The 14,931-nt window shown below is 48.7% G+C and overlaps 1 pseudogene; it reads right to left on the minus strand.

Moving 5' to 3' along the window:
• Window positions 1-1,012: 1,012 nt before the first annotated feature.
• LOC136510866 (uncharacterized) lies at window positions 1,013-13,183 on the minus strand (annotated as a pseudogene).
• Between the last annotated feature and the right edge of the window lie 1,748 nt (window positions 13,184-14,931).

The raw sequence follows: 14,931 nt of genomic DNA on the forward strand, positions 1-14,931 counted from the left end.
ATCAGCCTGTTCGGTTGGCTGGTTCGTATCATTTGCTGGTTCGTGAAGAAGTACTACTGGTTGGTTTGTGTGAGAGAAAAATACTGTTCCGACTAGAAATTTACGATCGTTTACGACAAGCCACAGCCAAACGAACAGGCTGATTGTCGAGAAGAAAGTCTTGGGCTTGGCAAGTCGACCTCTTTTAAGAAAAGCCTTGGGTTTTGCTGACATTGTCAGATCTTTGTTTTTCTACTTTGCTAGTGACACCAAGCTTGAACAATCCACTAAAAACTGAGTCGGTAGGGCCGTAGCCACTAGCCCGTAGGGGAGTCTGATGTCTGTCCACCTTTGAAGTTGAGGCGTGTGATAACTAATCAATTAATACATGCTCTTTCTCATACTATAGCTAGTTAAAATTTGTCTTTATTATTTTTAAAGTAACTAGGTAGTGTGCTCGTGTGTTGCTACGGGATAGTTAACATTTTATACTAAAAACATATGATCACACGATAAGATAACAATACTGTAAGAATTAAATACCAATGTTAAAGTGACATTTAATCTAAAAAAGTAAAGTTTATAATTTAACATAGTCACGGAGAGCGCGACTGTCGCAGGCTCACAGGCTCTACTGTATAGATCTTTCCGTGATGCGGCTACGATAATAGTTTTATATCGTCAGGAAGAAATCTCCGATATTCATTTCTTTCATGCGCCAATAAATCTACGAATAAGTTCCGCCACATCTCCATACCATTCCTGTATATAGGTTCGAAGTATATATGTAAATATAGGTAAATGCTCGTGCACTTGCAACGGAAAAAAATAATGTTACGATAACATATGTATGAACATGTATTGTACTATTACCTATAAGTATGATGTATGGAACACCAATATTACATAAGTCTTCATGTTGTATAGACCACTATAAATTTAAGAAATCATTAGTATTTTACCTTTTAACTTGACTATAAACCATCAGTTTAAGGGTCCTAACATGCATGAAAAAAGACAAAGGTAATATCTTTCAGAACAAGATAATTAGATTTGGACAGGTAACTATAAACGTATCAGACAACCATCTGGACCAATTCCCAACCTACAGAAGTATATATCATGTGTTAACAATCAATAGTGCAAGGGAGGTGTCATGCATGGTCCCTATTCTAGGTTGTTTGTTTGTTCATCATGCAATTGCAAGAATTTCATAATTTAAGCACATACAGAGTTCTTAAGCTGTGTGCCTGATCCAAAGCTTAAGTCACCAGCTAGAATCAACAGAACTCTTGAGTCCACAATTGGGTCAGATATAGTATCCGTGGGTATCTCATTCTCTGATTCACGAAGGATGGCATTAAACATAGCAATATCTAAATAAGCTACGCAATGCTCCATCACCTGATAGAAACATAAAAAATTTCATGACTTCACATAAAAGATACCATTACCAAAGAAACAAAAATCAGCATATGAAAGCATACCAATTTTGCCAACACTGGTAAACATCCACACTCATGTCCACCAGCACGAAGAGGACAACTTCTACTGAATGCATCATCAAATGCAGTTTTCCAGATATCAATAGAAAAACTCATATGTTGCTGATCACCCAGAAAGCCCTAACAACCTCCCAATCTTTGGAGTTGACAAATCTTCTACAGGGGTTTGCATGTGGAGTGTCATTGCATGTGAAATGAAAATCCTTCAGAAAACTAAGAATATGAATTAGTTTGCAGTAGATTTTACTCATCACTGTTTTACAGGAGCCATACTCAGCTTTTTGGAAAGTGCCAAGACAAGTAATAGGGTTAACCTTTATATGCCACCACATCTTCTCCAATGCATCTACAATGTTCTAGTTTCATGGCAATCATCTAGCAGCTTCATGATATTGGGTATACTTGCCATTGTAGTTACTTTTCCATCGTGTTGTAGCAAAACTCCTCTCAGGCTTCTCTGCACCATTGGTGCTGAAAACCTTAAATGGACTTGAGTGCCATGAAGTACCAAATGTTTGTGCAACAATCTCTCTAGACAAATGTGTTCGATAGCCAAAATATCAGCCTACATCAAAATTAGGTTCTTACTTCTTAAATTTTGATCTGAAAGAATTGATGCTAACAACAATAAGGGAAACAAGCGGTGGAGCGTAGTCATAATTTACCTTGAAACATCATTGCCACGAGATTTTGAAACAAGCAGAAACCCAGAAACTAATTTTTTTGCAACTGAAGCTTTCCCATCCGAGGACTAAAATTTTGATGCATGAATGTAAATCCTAGATAAATGGGGAGCTAGCGTATGAAACTTATGTGATGAATAACCATGCTCTAGCATCACAGAGTAGAGAGAAACCTCAAGAGCAGCCTCATTATTTTCATACGAAACTTAGTTGCCATTATCAGCTAGGTTTTCTTCAATATTGGCAATTCCATAGTTAGTGCCCCAAATCTGATCATATTTCGGAGTTTCATCCAAATATCGATCTCCTTTGCCTCTTCAGTGGCTTTACCTTCAATCTCTTTGTCCTCAATGGCATTACCATTAGTTACTTTGCTCTGAATAGGTTTATCATTAGTGACTTGACATTCAACGGCCTTATCATCCTTTATTCCGTTCTCAATGTCCTCATCATTCTTTCCTCTGTCTCAACAGCTTTGTCATCGGTGGCTCTGCCTTCAACAGTGCTATCATCCTTAATTCTGCCCTCAACTGCTTTATCATCTGCGGGTTATTAGTAAAAAAAAGAAAAAATCCATCTCAAAGAAAAAAGGAACAAAACTTACACCATTTAAACTTACACGACGCGGGCGAGGGCGAGATTGTCCTCTTGCTAGCCGAGGCCAGTGAACGGCCACTTCTCGTCAGCCGGCGGCGCGACCGCCACCACAGGGATCGACTGCCACCTCAATGTGGTAGATAATCATGTTCGGTTGTTTTGCATGAAGAAAAATCATAACCTCTTGATGAGAATAATTTCTTATTTGATTTGATTTGATTTGATTGATTGATAGTAGTTTCCTTTTGCATGCAAGAAAGTTATATCACAACAGGCGTGATGGTCGCGCGAGGGAGCACTTCCTTTTGCATGGAAGGAAACTGCCATGATTGCCACCGCACGCGGGTCTCATGCAAGGAAAATCAACAACAGTCGTGATTGTCGCACGGAGGTGGGATCGATCGCATGGGGTGGTAGACGGACGAACCAAGGCAATTGTCGCACCGAAACGATGTTCACACTCTGTTCTTTTTAGTTGTAGGAGATTGGTAACTAAAGTCTACATACTTAGATGGAGATACATATTATTTATATACTAATATGTATTTTTATCTAAGTATGTAGAATTTAGTTACCAATTACTTTATATTATTTTATCACTGTCCATAATTTCCTCCTTCGCATGGTACACCTCTTGTCTGTTTGAGATTTGCCTAGTATAAACATTGTCTTATTAAGCTATCTCAAGTTCTCAACTCTTGTTGCAATTCGTTTGGGGTAACTTAATGAATTCAGATATTGGCTTCCCAGCTCCAACCCTAGCTACTTGTTATGACTAATGACAAGTTTTTTGCTCTCTCCATGTTTCAATTCAAAACTCTAGAATTTGTTGTACCTCTTATTATTCCAGACCCACTCTTTGGATTTATTTGCAAGAATCTATATTATCGGTCCAAAACTTTGCTAATACTTACTGCAATGGCATACAGCATGCACCATAGTGTTTTAAGATGTCAATTTTTTTTATCAAAGAATAACAATATATTTTCTTAAAAATAAAGTATACTCACAACTATAAACCATTGATGTGTATATGTCGTAATGTTTAGTCATATATGTTGTCAATTAATTTTAATATAAAGTTAACATGGATTGATATTGTTATTCTTCATATGCTACTCACCGAGAAAAAAAATATATTTCAGGGCACCTAAACCATGGAAACTTGGATGATATGCTCATCGTTCCCTTCCTTCATGCATGTATACATGGTCTGTATGGTGGGTGGCACACATCATACTATATACTTTATGTTGTCTTGTTTATATATTAATAATGGTAGTCATGGGTAATTTATAGTGTATTCTACTCATTCTCAGAAAAAATAAGAGAGAGTGCAATAGACACATGTACCCTCACTTAACTTCCTAATCTATTGAGATTCTCTTTTGCATGATTAAAGGGTGGACTTTTAGCTTTCTTATACAAAATATGGCATGTACTGAATTAAAACAGCAGATCACATATTTATATTTAAATAAACATTATCTTCTTGTTCCTCGAATGTACTTATCCTTTCATATTGGCCTAAGTGGGTATAATCTAGATGCAAATTTAAGGGTTACTTTAGGTTATCAATAATGCCACATATATTCATTTCAATTTATAGTAAATTTAGGATGTTACTTAGATTAATTTAGTTGCATAGTTAAGGGCCTACTTAAATTATTTTGATCCTAGCAAAGGTGGATAACTCGTGTGCAAATATAAAAATTATTTTGTTTAGTTATTTTTATAATGATGACAAGGATGGGTATTTTGGGTGCAAATTTAGGGTTACTTTATATATTATTTCTTCAATGACAAGTATGGGTGATTTAGAAGCAGTTTTATATAATGACAAATATGGGTCTGTTTGGCACAGTTCAGCTTCAAGTAGCTTTTTTTTAGTGAAGCTAAGCTGTTTTGGAAAAAAGGATGTTTGGTAAAATAGCTTCACCAACAGTTCATGATGGAGAGAACTGGGATAAGCTACAATTTTCAGATTCATCCCAACTCATATCTTTGTGAGCAGAAGAACAGCTTCACTCATGAAATTATTTTGAAAATAAGTGTTTGAAAACAAAAATAGCCCAGACAAGCCCTGTATCTTAGCGGCTAAAATAGGCACGGTGCGGAGTCACTCAATCCACATGTAAGAATATGGTGGTGATGTTCCGCTACTGGATGATCCTATAGGGTCGCCAGGTTAATGACTAACTCTACAGAATCACTGCGGTAGGAATCAGGCTTACCAAAAAGTTTTTTTTTTCCCAAAAAGTGCTACAGTAGCCATCACATCGAATCTTGCGATACGTGTATGGAGCATTAAATGTAAACGAAAAAAAAACTAATTACACAGTTTGGTTGAAAATCGCGAGATGAATGTTTTGAGCTTAATTAGTCCATAATTGAATACTAATTGTCAAATAAAAACGAAAGTGCTATAATAGCCAAATTCTTAAATTTCACCCAACTAAACACAGCCTTATTACTTGGGTGTGGGACCATGCATATTTGGTTAGACTTTTCTTCCCTGTATATATAGGTCGTCCCATCGAAAAAGAAAAGATATCATGAGGTTGAGGAGCAAAAAGACCTGTCAGTAGTCAGTTCTTTATACGCACTTCCGCGAAACACGTTCCGTCACGGCGGATACTCCTGCCGCAGCCGGCACACCGTGCACACACCGGCAGTGCAGGCTCCTGCAGCCGATTCGATTCCATCCACAACAAGGAGGCAATTATTCCTTCCTGTAAGGAAAAAGGAATCCCTTGGTGACCCTCATGTGGACGGCAGCATGGCCCGAATCTACACGTACTGCAGCATCAGCACTACTTGTAGTAGGCTAGTAGCTAGCAGCCCAGGACGCAGGAACAACCGTCGGCCTATTCGTTTGGCTGTGACTTGTCATAAACGATCGTAATTTTTTAGTCAAAATCGTATTTTTCTCTCACACAAACCAACCAGCAGTACTTCTTCACGAACCAGCAACGATACGAACCAGCCAACCGAAAAGTCTGCCTATCAGCATGCGTCCGTCGGTGTCATCTCATCTCAGGTTTTGCCGTCTGCCTGAACCTGTGCCGCGTCACTCGAGAATCTTGCTTTGCCTACAGTCCTGCACAAGTGAGGAAACCACATTCGACGTCTGGTGCTGATGTTTGTATCCCGTTTGATCGGCTGCTTCCTCAACAGTTCCTCTCGTGCTGTAACAACTGACAACGAAGAATGAACACATGCACTTGGACAGTTGGAGGGCTGCTTCCTTGTGCTTGAATTTGCTTGTCGGCGTACTACTCGTCTACTCCTAGTTGTTCTAGGACCGACCGCAGTATATATTCCGCGGCAACATGCCAGTCTAAGGTCTTTGAAGTCGAAATGTGACCCGATATGAAGAACAAAAAAAAAAAAAAAAAAAATGGAGCAGTTAAGAATGCATGTACATGGAACTCAAAGTTACATCGAAGATTTCAAGAACTAACTAATCATGAAGCTTTTCCTTGGGAAATTTTCAGGTTTCGTAGTCGTAGTCGTAGGTGATAATCTGTTCCATCTGTGGTTCTGAATTCCAGCGTCACTCTGATGAATCCGACAAAAACATTGTTTTCCTTCGAAAGTTTTTCTTGGCTCTTTTGACCGTCGTCCCACGCGAAATGTGTAATTATTGATTGATGATCTGGACGTACCTTTTGTACACAATGGATGCCCAGGTGTCGTCCAAACTCCAGAGTATATATAACCTTTTCTTTTTTGTGTCAATTATAATCTGCCGCTTTAAGGTGCACACACTTCAGTTCAGTTTCAAAAAGAAGAGCCGTCAGTGCAGTGCAGCAAAGGAAGGCACACGTTAATGAGTTCTTCATTAGTTCACCAAACTGTCCTTCTGTTCAGTGATATTTCCAGGAAAAGTTCTAGTATGTATGAACAATTCGGAGTGAATTTTACTTCCTCAGTTGAAAGGAATAACCTAGAAAAAATGATTTTTTTCCCCTGATGCGCGTTGTTGTCCGATCCATTATGGAGATCAGTTGAGCAGATAGCAAGTAACTTGAACCTTGAAAGAAAAAGAGCACCACGTTATAAAGCAAAGGAAGATTGACAAATGACCCAATATGAAGGACTCAATGCAAGGAATAGCTATCTCAGCGAAGACGAAGGAAAGGGAAAAGGGTGGAGCAGTGCGTGACTACTATACTGCCATCTTTCGTCCGGAGATGTCCATGTCACTTGAATAATCACACATCTCTACAGATGCGACAAAAACTTCAAGAACATTAGAACAACATGCATCAGAGAGAAACAAAACTTCACTCATGCAGTGCTCTTATCAGCATTATTCCTACTACTAGTAGCCCATATTAACCCATGCCGCCGCACGGATATATAAAAGACAAACATTAGAGATTAGTTAAATTCAGGTCAGCAACTAACCAAATTTGTTTTCTGCCATCTTAAGTCGCTTGTTTATTTTGCTTGGTTACCGAAGAATCCTCCGTCGCTGTGTCACCCAACATTGTCATGAGCAACGTCCCTCCATTCCAATTTAGTTTGCGATGCACCTAGATATACATTAAATGTAAACATATAGAAAAAACTATGTATCTAGAAAATACAGAATACACTAATAGAGAAACGACTTTTGATCCACTTCGAAATTTGGCTTTAGTCCCAGTATTTTTCGCGCCTGGAACTAGAGAAACCTTTAGTCCCGGTTGGTAGCTTCAACCGGGACTAAAGGTCCCTGCCCAACGGCTACTGCGGCAGGCTTTTGCTGCAGGGGACCTTTAGTCCCGGTTGGAGCTACCAACCGGGACTAAAGGTTAACTTTTACTCTTGGTTGGTCCCTCCAATCGGAAGTAAAAGCCTACTCTCAGCTGGAGGCTCCATCCGGAACTAGAAAGAGATCTTTAGTCCCGGTTGCTGTCTCCAACCAGGACTAAAGGTCCCCTCCTATATACCCCTTCTTCCTCCCCGAGCCCGAGCCACTTCGAGCTCAGTGTTCTTGCTTCATCGCCGGCCTCTCTTCTTCCTCATCGTCGGTAATCACAAGATTTCTTTGATTCCTCCATCGATTCTTCGGTTCTAAAGGTTACCAACTTTATACTCCAATGTTTCATCAGTATCATATCTCATTTTGTGGACTAGATATATGTGGTTTTTATGGTGTATTTTTTTTATTTGTAAGCCATTTAAGCTCAAAATCACTTTAAAGTTTGCATATTTGGATGAAGGAAGGTTAAAGTAGTTATTCAAAACTAGTATTCAGCTTTCATTTCTAGCATGCATAGCACACTTCATGGTTTAGAGATATAGAGAATTTTAGAGTTTTTTTAATTTTATTCTGTCGGTGTTTCGGACCGGGGGGTCCTCGACCAACTAGTGAATTTATCCTGCGTGTTCCCGATTCCAGATGGTGATGCAAAGAGACACAAGGTTTATACTGGTTCGGGCAATTCAGGCCCTACGTCCAGTCTGGGAGATCGATCTTGTATTCCTTGCACCAAAATGCTTGTTGTAGGGGGTTACAAGCTAGGTGAGAGAGGGAGTTAGTCCCAGGTCTCGGCGAGGTGTGGTGTGGGCTGCTTGAGACGTTGCTCTCAGGCGGCTGGGAAGTGTGTGTTACAGGGCGATGTTCTTCGTGAGTCCCTGTCCCCAGAAATGGCCCAAGTCCTTTCCTTTTATAGTTTGAAGGGAGGACAAGGGTAGTACATATGCTAACTATACGGTGTCGTGCGAACAGAGGCGGCGTGTCCGAGCCTTGTGGCCTGTTCCTGTGGCGGCGTAGTCGTCGGAGTGGTCCGTCCTTGGAGCACTGGGGCGGCGTGCTGGTCACATCCGATCCTGTGCGTCATGGGAGCTCCAGGGCTGCCTCGGAGTGGGTGCGGCGGTCAGCGTGCGAGTCGCTGTGGACTGACTGTGCGCGAGGCCAAGGCTCGGTCGGTGCCGAGGCTGCACCGCAGTGGGGGGTCTCGGCAGACACGAATCCCAAGATAGCCGAGACCCTGGTGCATAGTGCCGAGGCCCGGAGAGAGCAGTTGATCTGGTGTGCTGGTTCGGAGGCGGTGATGGCCTAGGCCAGGCTGCCCATGTCATGTTGTTTTCGAGGCGGGGATCGCGGGGCACAGTGTAGTGCGGGCGCTGATCGTGGGCACAGCGTCAGAATACAGTGACCGGTAATCCCCGCCATGCTCTGTGTCAGCTGGTATGGCGCTGATGCGACCTCACGTCCCGTCGGCCATTCCGCGGTGTCGAGCCATCGTCCGGCTAAGATTGCGGGAGTGGTTGACATATTAATGGGACATGACGTGCTGTCGGGAAGATCGGTCGAGGCAGCGGCGACGGGCTATGGACAAGCCGGCCTCGAGCGATACGGAGAATGAGGCCTCACGCGAGACAGAGATTGCGTCAGGATGCCGAGACCTCCCGTGAGAGGCCTGAGGCAATGCGGAGAGTCGGGTGGGCTCAGACGGTGCTGGTTATGAGCCCATGGCTTACCCTCTAACTTTGCCGTTGATGGGATTTTAGTGCCTCTTTTGGTGTACGCTCGGGGTACCCCATTTTATGGTACCCGACAGTAGCCCCTGAGCCTCAGGGAGGGTGAGTGCATTCTCCCTATGGGTTTATCAAGACTTGGTTTGTAGTCGCTCTCGTAGGGATTGTGTTTTGTTTCCTGAGGTTTCGGTGGGTGCGCGTGAGCGCACCTGCCGGGTGTAGCCCCTGAGGCCCTGGAGGAGTGGAGTTACTCCTCCAGAGGCTTTTTTCGTTTTTGTGTATGAGTGAGGAGTTTTTATCGTATTTGCTGTGCCCACAAGTGCGAGTTCGGGTCACGGGGGTCCCGGCGAGGTTGCAGGAAGAGCCCTCTAGCCTCCGCATGGAGCGACAGGTCCATCAGGGGTTCCCCTGGCTTTTGGTATGACCCTCATGCTTCCTTTTTGCTCAGAATAAGGAGTGGAATGTGCCAGGCTACCCTCGATGGGCACGAGCGTTGGCACTTCCGGTGAGCTGTTATCGGGTGAGTCCGAGTGGAGGCCCATGCCCCGTTCGCTAGGGGATGGCTGGCGGTCTAGAGACACACTCCAAGAGTACCAGAAGGTTTCTCTAGTGGGTGCCGAGGCCATTCGTTGGGCCTCGGTGGCTCGGTGCCTCCCTATGGTGGAATTCCATTCGGAGACTTCCCTACCGGTCTCGGACACGACTTAGGACGCCCCGAGTGATTGTTCGCTCGGGCCTCGGCCATTCATTGGCTCACCCTAAAGTCATCCCTAACTCTGTTGCCCTGGGGCGGCTGTCGAAACCTCTGGGGGCCCAGCCTTCGAACCCCTGGACCGTAATGGGCTCGATGCCCTTTATCGTATCTGTAACGAAACTTCCAACGCGGACTTAGATCGTTTGTCTTTGTCTAGGGTGCAGGAGGAGCCCCCAAGCCTCCGCCTAGAGCAAGAGGGCGGTCAGGGGTCCCCTGGCTTCTTTATTCGACCCTCACATATCCTTTTTGTTTGGACGGAGGGTTTGTTTGCCGAGCCCATTCGGGTGCGAGCCGGAGCCGCTGGGTCTCGACAGGGTTGCAGGAAGAGCCTCCTAGCCTTTGCACGGGGCGAGAGGGCCGTCGAGAGCTCCCCTGGCTTTTTATACGCCCCTCGCGCTTGAGGGTTTGTTTGCCGAGGCCCCTTTGGGCGCGAGCCTTGGTCGCGGGGTCTCAATGAGGTTGCAGGAAGGGCTCCCTAGCCTCCACACGGAGCAGAGGGCTGTCAGGAGCTCCCCTGGCTTTTTGTACAACCCTCGCGCTTCCTTTTCGCTCAGAAGGAGGGGTTGTTTTGCCGAGCCCCCTCGAGTGCGAACCGGGGTCGCTAGGTTTCGGCAAGATTGCAGGAAGAGCCCCCTAGCCTCTGCACGGGGCGAGAGGTCCATCGGGGGTTCCCCTGACTTTTTTGTATGACCCTCACGCTTCCTTTTCGCTCGGAAGGAGGGGTGGAATGTGCCAGGCTACCCTCGGTGGGCACGAGTATTGGCACTTCCGGTGAGCTGTTATCGGGTAAGTCCAAGTGGAGGCCTGTGCCCCGTTCACTAGGGGACGGCTAGTGGTCTAGAGACACACTCCAAGAGTACCAGAGGGATTCTCTAGTGGGTGCTGAGGCCATTCGCTAGGCCTCGGTGGCTCGGTGCCTCCCTACGGTGGGATCCCATTCAGAGACCTTCCTGCCGGTCTCGGACACGACTTAGGGCGTCCCAAGCGTTTCGCTTGCTTGGGCCTCAGCCCCGTATAGGCTCGCCCATGGTCGTCCCTGACTCTGTTATCCTAGGGCGGCTGTCGAAACCCCTTAGGGCCCAGCCTTCGAACCCCTGGACCGTAATAGGCTTAGAGCCTGGTTCCTTCATCTGAAAGGAATAGGCCAGGGGGAATATCTTCCCCATTGGCTCGGCAACGGGTGGCGCGCCTTTTGAGGCAGTTTCCTAGGGAGGCGAAATGACACCTGCTGCCGTAGTGGCCGAGCATGACATGGTGGATGGGACGTAACTGTTCCCGCAATTAATGAGAAAGAAGTGGGCGCGTGGGCGGCAAAATTGGCTCGTGGTTAACTACGCTGGATCAGGGGGAAACTTCCCCGATTTCATCGCCTGTTCATTTCACCTTCCCCCTGCATAAATACTCGAAGAGTCTCGCCCCTCTTCCCCTTACCTTGCCTGCGTTAGCTCTGCCTCCATCGAGTCGTCGCTAGAGCAGCGGGTGCCGGGAAGAAGAAGGGAGAAGAGCGAGCCAGGGAGAAAGCGAGAAAAAGTGAGAGCATGGGAGAGAGAGAAAAACTCATCACCGCATCCGATCCCTCGATCACACTCATGGCCGGCGACATCGTTGTTGTCGAGGCGGACCCCTGGGATCCTTCCGATGTTACCGTGGAGACACTCCAGTCGCTCGTCGACGGCGGACTCCTTCGTCCGATGACAGACCCCACCAGGCCGGAGTGGATCGCTCTGTACGGCGAGCCAGAGCCGAGGCCTCACGACAGCTACGTCGTGAGCTTCGTCTCCTTTCACGAGCGTGGCCTCAGCGTCCCGGCGGATCGGTTCATGCGGGCGCTCCCACACTACTATGGCATGGAGCTCCACAACTTCAACCCCAACTCCATCGCACAGGCGGCCATCTTCGTTGCCGTCTGCGAGGGGTACTTGGGGATTGCTCCCCATTGGGAGTTATGGCTCCATCTATTCTAGGCGGGGCACACCACTAAGACGACGGGCACGTCGGGTATGAGGAAAGCGACGAGGGCCGGCGACTACACTCTCCAAGTACGCTAGGACCGCCAGCACCTCTACATCCCGGCCCAGCTCGCATCGTCCAATCGCCAGTGGTACACGAGCTGGTTCTACTTTCATAACGACGATGGAGGACTTCCCTCCTACACTGGGTGGATTGTGGGGAGCTGCCTGGAGAGATGGAAGTACGACGTCCCAAAGGATGACCAGCCCAAGCTGCAACCGCTTCTAGAGGGGCTAGAGAGGCTATGGGGCCGTGGCCTTACCGTGGCTGTGGTCGTGGCCGCCTTCCACCACCAGAGGGTGCTACCGCTGATGGCTCGGTGGCGGCGGCTGTTCGAGATGAAGCCGGGTGAGCCCATTGAGGGCATCTGGATGTCCTCCTCCGCCCTTTCCGATGAGGAAATTGTTCGTCGAGTGGGGGAGACGGTAGAGGCGAAGCTGAGGGGCGGCAACTTGACCCCCATCGCGATGCGACCGTCGTGGGGGTTCCTCCCGCTGGTAAGTCATGTGCCGCTGTAGCCCCCGAGCCTCTTCCGTTTCCCCTTACTTCTTGCTCCCTTATGCGCGTTCGTCGTTCCTGTAGGGGATGAGGGACGCGCGCTCCTCTCCACCGCCCGTTCCCGAGGATGCGAGGCGGTGGGCGATCAACCGGGCGCACGCTGATGCGTAGAAAAAACATAAAGACGCCAAGGCGGCGAAGCGCACAAAGAAGATCCTTGCGCGCGAGGAGCTAGATAAGCACCGCTGTCAACAAAGGAAGGATGGCCTCCCATTGGAGGAATCCCCGTCGCCATCACTGTTGACGGAGGCCTCGGACGGGGATGATGTGGGCGAGGTGGGGCGAGGTCCCCTGGACCATCTCCCTAACGTAGTGGAGGTGGTGCCCGGGGCGTTGGCAAGTAGCCCGGCACTCCTGGGAGGAAGAGGAGAAGTGGACCCAGGGTCGGCGATTGCCCGCTTCGGGGCTGAGGCCGACACGCCTGGGGTGCGGGCATTGGGCAAATGCACCATCAGCCCGGTGGGCTTGACGGCGATGGTGGAACAAGTGGTGGCGGAGGCGACACAACCGCCCCCGCAGAGGACCGACGGGGCGCCGGGGTCCTTTGAGGACCGGCCAGCGCTGATGGACACAGAGGCGATGCCTCTGCCGCCACCACTGCCTTTGTGGATGAGGGTCGCCATGGCGAAGCGGTTACCGCCCCGTTCGAGGTAGGTGTATTTTTGGTGGGGTCACAGTGCCTTCCGTTCGCTCTTTGGTCTCATGCTGACCCTATAGGTGATTTTTCCTTAGTCGGAAGCGGCCTGCGGACGAGCTTCCCTTGGCGCCCCTTAAGGCGCTCAAGGTGAGCCCCGACTCCTCCGTCCACTAGGTGGTGGAGGCACAAGCTGCTATACAACGCGGCGCGGCGTCGGCGAGGGCCGACCCAAAGGAGCCGGCCACCCAAGGAGGGGCTGCCAAGGCGACCCCAACATAGATGGGGGAGGGAGTGCTTCCGCCCCACGAGGGCGAGGCTCACGAGTCTGATGGGGCCTGGGTGCCCTTGGTTGCCGAGGCCCCTGAGGTCTCTGAGGCTGAGGCAATGGAGGCCGGGGCGCCCAAGACCGCTGAGACCGCAGTGGCGACGGTCGGTGTTTCTGCGACCACTGAGGCCACGATGGCGGAGGCCAGAGCCCCCGAGACCGTCGAGGCCATAATTGTGAAGGCCAAAGCCCATGAGATCACCAAGGCCGATGTGATGGCAGTGAGGCCATCTGTCTAGGAGGCGGAGATGAAGGCGGCGGAGGACTTGGTGGCGCCCTTAGTTTAGGGCCCGCCGTTGTTATGAGAGAGCGCCCGAGAGGCGGAGGTCTATCCGATCTCCTCCAACGATACTTCCCGGGCGTAGGAGGTGGTCGACGCCGAGGAGACCGGCACCGTGGAATAGCTGGCTCTGATCTTGGGCGAGGGAAGCTCGGCCCTCGTGCGGTCATGACCCGAGCCTCACGAGTGGGATCACCTGCGGGTACTGTGGCGGAGCCGGGATGACCCTGAGGGGGAGCCTCTGTTCGCCCTCGAGGATGCAGCTGAGGGCGAGCGCTGGGGCACCTTCGAGCAATACCGCTAGCTAGCAGAGCAGTCGCTACGGACGGCGCTGTCCGTGGTGGCCGACGAACTGCCTAGAGTCGCCTAGGTTCGTGTTTTCTTTTCTCACGTGACATTGTCTTTTTCTGAGTTTTGTTGCAATCAATGACCCCTGTTCTGCTTCCCTAGGAGCTTGAGACCCGGTCCCTTATCAAGTCGGTCTTTCTCCAGTGGGAGAGGGACGTCTGGGACCAGCTCCAGTGGCAAAAGGGCCTGCTTGCGGGTGCCAATGAGCTTCTGGTGGTGCGGAGCGCGGAGGTGGAGGACCTCCGCCTCTGTTGTGCCGATGTGAAGGTCGAGGCAGCCATGGCCTAGGAGCAGCTCGCCCCTCTAGCGGCACGGGTCAAGGAGTTGGAGGAGGAGCTCGCCCGTGCGGCTAGTGATCGGGATGCCTTCAGGGCTCGAGCCGTTGAAGCTACAGCCTTGGCCACCTCTCTTGCGAGGCAGCTAGGGGCAGAACAGAACGTGCACCAGCTGATGAAAGGTGCCTTGGATGAGGCCCTTGCTACAGCTGAGGCCTTGCAAACCGAGGCTATGGTTTGGAGGGGGACGGTCGAGGGTGAGTTTTAGTCCCCTCGTTTTGTTTTGTTTTTCTTATGTTTGCTCCCTAACTTCCTTGTGTGACGCAGAGCTGGGGAGTGAAGCTTCTAGGGTGGCCGAGGCTTCTCGGGTCAAGGCCCAACGCTTGAAGGAGAAGGCCAAGGCTTCCCGGGCTGAGGCCCTGGACTGGAAGGAGAAAGCCGAGGCCTATCAGGTCAAGACCCGACGCTAGGAGCAGAAGGCCAAGGGTGAGTTCTGTGGGCTTCCG

The sequence above is a fragment of the Miscanthus floridulus genome, chromosome 16 (genome assembly GCF_019320115.1).
Source record: "Miscanthus floridulus cultivar M001 chromosome 16, ASM1932011v1, whole genome shotgun sequence".
NCBI classification, from domain to species: Eukaryota; Viridiplantae; Streptophyta; class Magnoliopsida; order Poales; family Poaceae; genus Miscanthus; species Miscanthus floridulus.